The 6,965-nt window shown below is 31.0% G+C and overlaps 1 pseudogene; it reads right to left on the reverse strand.

Moving 5' to 3' along the window:
* Window positions 1-2,060: 2,060 nt before the first annotated feature.
* LOC116840889 overlaps window positions 2,061-6,965 on the reverse strand; it is a 14,943-nt pseudogene continuing 10,038 nt past the window's right edge.

Raw genomic sequence — 6,965 nt, forward strand, 5'->3', positions numbered from 1 at the left:
GCCTGCTTGAGGGTTGATAGGGGTGATTTCTAACCCTTAAAACGGTATTCTGCCGATATAAAAAAACACGGGTTCAATATTTTTTAGTGTTCTATCGATGTGCAAAGTTTGGTCCGAATCGGCGAGTATCACTTGGGTAGTGTTACTTGTAAGTGTAAGACAAATTTTTTCGAATAACCTTTTTTTTTGCTCGTCAAAAATGAAAGTACAGCCCCCTCTCGAAACTTTTTTCTGGCTACGCTACTGGCTCAAAGCAACAACATAAAATGAAAGAAAAACCACTATTTTATGCATTTATATACGTGTAATTTTGTTTACACGTTTCATCTGTGTAAGTTTATATACTTAAATGCATACTTTTTACACGTGTAAATGAAACATATACTAACTCACGGTAGTAATTTATAAGATATTTTGTGACTTATCTATATTATTAGGACTTTGAATAAGTTCTCGCTGATTTTTCGTGAAAATTAATGCTTTATTTAAAAAAAGTCGTAAAAAACATGTCACTGAAAGTGTTGTCCATCGTTAGCCACTACCTTTTTCCATCTTTCTGGCAGCATTTAAATTCCACGTCGGAAAAACGACACGTCTTTTGAGGCTATCCAAGAGTCGACCTATTTTTTGGCATCTTCATAAGAATGGAAGTGCTGCTCAACCAGGCCATGTGCCATCGATCGGAACAAGTGATAATCAGAAGGGGCAATGTCTGATGAATACGGCGAGTGGGGTAGGACTTCCCATTTAAGCGTTTCCAAGTAGGTTTTTACATGTTGTGCAACATGTGGCCGAGCGTTGTCATGTTGCACTTTGTCGTGTCTCTGCTCGTATAGTGGCCGTTTTTCCTTCAATGCTCGGCTCAAACGCATCAATTGTAGCCGATAGCGATCTCCCGTGATGGTTTGGTTCGGTTTGAGCAGCTCATAATAAACTACACCCAGCTGATCCCACCAAATGCAGAACAGAAGCTTCGAACCATGGTTATTCGGCTTTGCTGACGATGTTGATACTTACCCCACGATCTTCTACGCTTAGGATTATCGTAGTGTATCCACTTTTCATCGTCAGTCAGGATACGATACAAAAAACCTTTCCTTTTCTGCCGTTGAAGCAACTATTCACACGTGAAAAGACGCTGTTTGACGTCTCTCGGCTTCAACTCGTACGGCACCCAATGTCCTTGCTTTTGAATCATTTCTAATACTTTCAAATGTTTCGAAACTGTTGTGTGACCAACTCCTAATGATTCTTCAAGTTCAGCTAGTGTCTGACATAAGTTTTCATAAAGTGATGCTTCCAATTCTTCGTCTTCAAACTTTTTCGGTGCGCCAGATTCTTTATCTTCAACATCAAAATCATTATTTTTGAAACGTCTAAACCAATCTCTGCATATTGTTTCCGACAGAGCATGGTCGCCGTAAGTCTCAAAAAGAATTTCTGTGTGCTTCAGTTGCAGATTTTTTTTTAATAAAGTAGTGCAGTAAAATTCCCCGCAAATACTCTTTTTTTGGCACGAAACTCGACATGTTTAACACTATGAAAAAAAAAGTTGTTTACACTTCGGCGAAATGACACACTGAATTTCAAGCTTGCTTATAGTACTTCCTTATAGATGCATTACCATCTTAAACTACACGCATGCAGTTCTGGTAACGCGATCTGTTGGAAAACAGCGAGAATTTATTCAAGGTCCTGATATAATAATATTATAGTATTGTAAACTCAATATTTCGACTTTAAGTGGAAAGTACACATATTTATACTAAGATAACTTTACATATTCATAATATTATATATATGTATATGTATACACACATAATATCATAAAATATTTCATATATAATTAATTAAATGTAAATTAATATATTTCATATATAATTAAATAAATTAATTGAACACATAATATTATAAAATATTTCATATATAATTAATTGAACCAATATTTTATGTAATATTCGAAGTACTTTTATTGCGGTAAATCTTGACTATAGATTTTTTTAAAACAATTTCAAGTTATTTTACACTGTTAAGAAGTATCAGGAAGAAATTGATTGCTCTTGAGTTATATATGTTTTATTGTTTCGGATAGTATTGTTTATCCATTATAGATAATCGTACTCATTGCATTATATATTTTTCCTTTCTCAAAATTTTAATTACGAAAATACTTGACATAAACAATATTAAATATCATCTAAGTGCTAGCCTTTTTTTGCTACGCATTTATGTTGAGATTGAAATTAATTCTAAATTCACTAAACAATTTATACTCTTAAAGTTTAACCTTTACATACATCATTCATTTATTTCTGTAAGCAATATTTATACATATAAAACATGTGTTATAATCGTAATATTAAATTCGTACACACGCGCGTACAGACACAAGTATATCTGTGTACCTATAATGTTAAAATCAACAATTATTTGATTTTAGCGATATTTGTATTTGCTTCTTCATAAAATTTGTACTTCCTTCAAGCGGCTTGTATTGGGACAAATTTTATCTTCATATTATTCGGACGAAGAATTATGTCAATATTTATCCAAATGTCTTTTAGATAATTGATAGGTTCTAGGTAGAAATTGTGCACGAGATAAGCTATTATAGCCTTCAACTCCAACATAGCGAATCGTTGATCTGCCACACACATTCATAACTTATGTATTAAAAACTGTCTATATCTAGAGGTGTGAGCATCGCGCTAGCTTACCTATACAATTCCGTGGTCCTGCACTGAATGGCAAGTACGAATAAGGATGACGCTTTTGTATCTTTTCAGGCAAAAATCTATCTGGATCGAATACATCGGGATTCGGCCAGAAATTGAGATCTCTATGAACGTGAAAGATATTGAGGTGTGCTATTGTTCCACGGGGTATTACATATGAATCTGTAAAATGTATTACATAATCAGGTGTAACTTACAAACACGCGATAATTAAATATTATGATAATTCCTACGTTTAAAAAATGTAAAAAATCAATCATATTACTCATGGCTACCTCATTTCAATTTAATTACGATAATTTTGAAACGTTAAATTTGAAATATGTTTACATATTTACATATATGTTTACATATTCATAAAGATTCATGGCTGTTACCGCGTAATTGCACATCCTCCGTGATTCGTGTTACGAAAAACACGCTGGGGTACAGTCGCAACGATTCCTTTAAACATCTTTCTAAATACGATAGATTCTGCAACGACGTCATAGTCAATTTTCCCTCACATTGCTGCATCACTGTTTTGACTTCCTCCCTGACGCGATTCTGTACCATCAACACTGATTAAAATTGCATTACTCCGTGATACTTATACATATACACCAAGAAATAGTTTCAGCAATTGTCTATGTATATATTTAAATTTATTTTAGGAATAGCGTTTTCGATTATTCTCGTTTAATCAATTAATTTCAATCGATACGTGAAAAAATACACAGTGATGAGTACTTAATGCTTCTATCTTTTCAACAGGATTTAATTAACGACTTAATTGTTGAACAAAATTAATCAGATGCTGCTTTTAATTGTTACATATCTCATGTTTCCATGGAGAAGAGCACCTGAATATCCTTGAGTTCTGCTAATAGTAACAGAGTGAAACATATAGCCATCGATGTTGTGTTATGACCCTATAATCAGTTTGCGTGTTAGTTGTATTCGTATAATATATCAGGCTGTCGAGAAAAATCACACGAGTATACCTACTTCGAACATGAAAGTATCCACTTCCTCTCTGATATCCAAATCACTCAAATTATTTTCCTGAGAGGCAAATATTAGAAGATCCAACATGGCGAATCGTTTTTTTCGATCAGACTGGATCAGAAATATCACAATTACAATTTTGCGATATTAGAATGAAGTTGAAATTCATACTTAGCTTACGTATTTCCATGTATTTCTGCGTTATCTGTTTCCATAGGATCGTTATTTGTAGTATTGTGTAAATACTTATTGTCGATGCGTTTGTGATACATTTTTCTTTCCGCAATTATCTAAAAATGATGTCAACGTAAGAAAATATTAATTTATTTTACGGCTTGTCTAATTGCGCCTTGACTTTTTTACTAATATTTCAATATTTCTTATCAGTACTTATATATAAGTTTTTCGTTCTAATTTTGTACATTGGGAAGTGTACTGAATGTTAAGTAACTTAATTTTGACGCACTTTTTCAGTGAACCCATGTAAATTTTGTAGTGTCTTCTTCTGTTTTCTGCCTTCAGGCGTTAATGCAAATACCATGTCGTTATAAAACCAGGGCCTTATGAGTCTAAACGGCATAAATATATAACGCTAAAAATAAATCTGAGAAAATAACAGTATTAATAGTCTCTGAATGAAGTGAATAACAAGTAAGATTTAATTCTGTCTAATGAAATCAAATTATACATTATGGTACTGTTTTTTTTTTTAGCATTATCTCTTTTTCTTTTACACTGCATATCGTCTGGCCAATATTAGAATGTAAGTTTTGTCTTCGATTTAATAATACACTCGATTTTTTAAAAATATTTCAATATTTGATATTTTAAGGGATTTAAATAATCTTCTTTTAAAGCTGAAAGGCTTATTACGTGCAATTCGCGAGTCACGTATTATTCGCGTCTGTACCTTAATTATAATTATTCTTTTTCGCATGGTGCCTCAATAATGACTAGATCCATTTATGATATCATGTAAATATTTGGATTATTAATTACCTATATATGAATAACTGACCAATTTGGTGAACGTCGTGTCGATATTTTTCTTGCGCCGTACCGAGATTGTGCGGAGAAGTACCCATGGCAATTTCTACAATTGTAGGAAGTTCTCAAATATACAAAATTAATTCTCTTTACAATTATGTGACAGAAATATATAATGATTTACCGCATATTATGTTCAGCGTATATTCAGAAATAAATGATTCGATATCTACTTCAATCATCCCGCCGACATCCTTTAATTTCTGCACCATGCGTTTACCCTTCTCAGTTAAAACATTTGTAAACTTTTGTAAACTTTAGTATACTAAAATGAAATGTAGGCGTTAGCATTTTTCGCCGTGAATGCCATTTGGCACCTAAAACAGAAATAAGGTTAAGACTAAGATTAATTTTAGAATAATTTGTGCAACAGGAATGTTATGGCAGATCGCGCGATAACGCGCGCGCGCGCGTGCGCGATATGAAGTAAAAACAATAATATAAAATAAACAAAATTGAAAGAACAAAGTATCAATAACTTCCGCATATAGTGAGCAAGTCTCACGATTTTGAGTTTAATTTTCACTTATATATTCACTAATTAACTTTCTAATATTATAATGCTTCTCGTTTTATCAGAATATTTGAATAAAGAGATAAGTACTTTCAATACCTACATGTAAAATAAATCTCAATTGGTGCAAATAGGAACCAACTAAAAATTAGGTGATCAGAAGCGATATCCCTGTTTTGAGAACTAATATTTCTGTTGTCGCAACCGAAAATATTCGTCTGAACATTCCGCGATTTTAGAACTCGGTTGAAGCAATTGAGAACATAGAAGCAATTGATTATATAGAAGCCTCATAAAGGAATTTTTCTGTTCTTACAGCCGAGTTTTCGTCTGATCCCTGAGCAACCGAAAATTCGGTTGCACCAACAGAATTGTTCTTTTTCGTATAGTACACACTACTCGATGATATAAAGCGCACGTATACGATTATAATAATAATTTTATTGTGTTACCTGTACTAATAAGAAGCCCGTCATTTAGCCATGGACGCAAAACGTCGTATATTGGGTCTTTTTCAATGTGCTTCGTGTTATTTAATATTACCTAAAACCACAAAAAAAAGTGAAGTCGAATGCAATATTGAAACAGAAAAAAATACTTTTAATATTAGAAAATAATTTATTCCGATTTATAAAATGATTTACTTGTATTTTATTTACTTTTAAAACAAGCAAATATTTATTTAAACAGCTTTTACATTTAAAAACAATTTAAAATTTTATTTAAAAACATTTAAAATTTTCTCCTTGTAAATAAATCATTTGTTTATTCTTATATATATAGATATTTTAAATCAAAGAAATCACTTTCTTTATTTATAAATTCATAATTTTATAGCTTATTTTACAAATTTAAAAAAATATTTCTTTGTATTTATTATATATTGTCTAAAATTTAACAAATATTTTTTTAAGTTAAGAAATTATATGTAACAAAATATATTTCTTTCATTTAAAGAATTTTTTTTCATTTTTTTTCATTTAAAGAATATACATTACCAATTCAAATTTCGATTTTCTTATTTCTTTATTAATTTAATAATTATACATAATTATATTTATTTTTTTTATGTGCAATATTTATAGAAATATTTACAAAATATTAATTTTTTGTTTACAAAAATATTATATAAAACATTTAGATATTTCTATATTTTAATAATATTTTGAATATAAATTTTCATAATTTTTCCTCTCTCTTTAAGTAAGTATTTTATCACTGGACGAAGTATTACATATCAATATTTAAGTATTGAAATCAATCATAAGGTAGGATTTGTAACATTAAATATTGAAATACTTGAGTACTAAAAGCTGTATTTGAATCACAGAATATTACTAAATACTGTACTTTTAATACTGCAAATAAGTAATTAATCAATGATTCTTAGTATGATATTTCTATAAGGGACGTACGCGGCACGTGATATTTTCATGAGCTACCTCCTCTATATACACCTCCTTCCCTTATAGAAATATCATACTAAGAATCATTGATAATTACTTATTTTCAGTATTAAAAATACTGGATAATAAGTAATTATCAATGATTCTTAGTATGATATTTGTCTAGGTATAGCTTCCGAAATGGAGCCGTGTTTTGAATCAGCGATATGCCGACGTTTCGCAAACGTTGCAGTTTGCATCATCAGGGCTGAGAACTCTGATACTGAGCTTCCTTGG

The sequence above is a fragment of the Odontomachus brunneus genome, unplaced genomic scaffold (genome assembly GCF_010583005.1).
Source record: "Odontomachus brunneus isolate Ranch 3 - 2012 unplaced genomic scaffold, Obru_v1 Obru_scaffold_012, whole genome shotgun sequence".
NCBI classification, from domain to species: Eukaryota; Metazoa; Arthropoda; class Insecta; order Hymenoptera; family Formicidae; genus Odontomachus; species Odontomachus brunneus.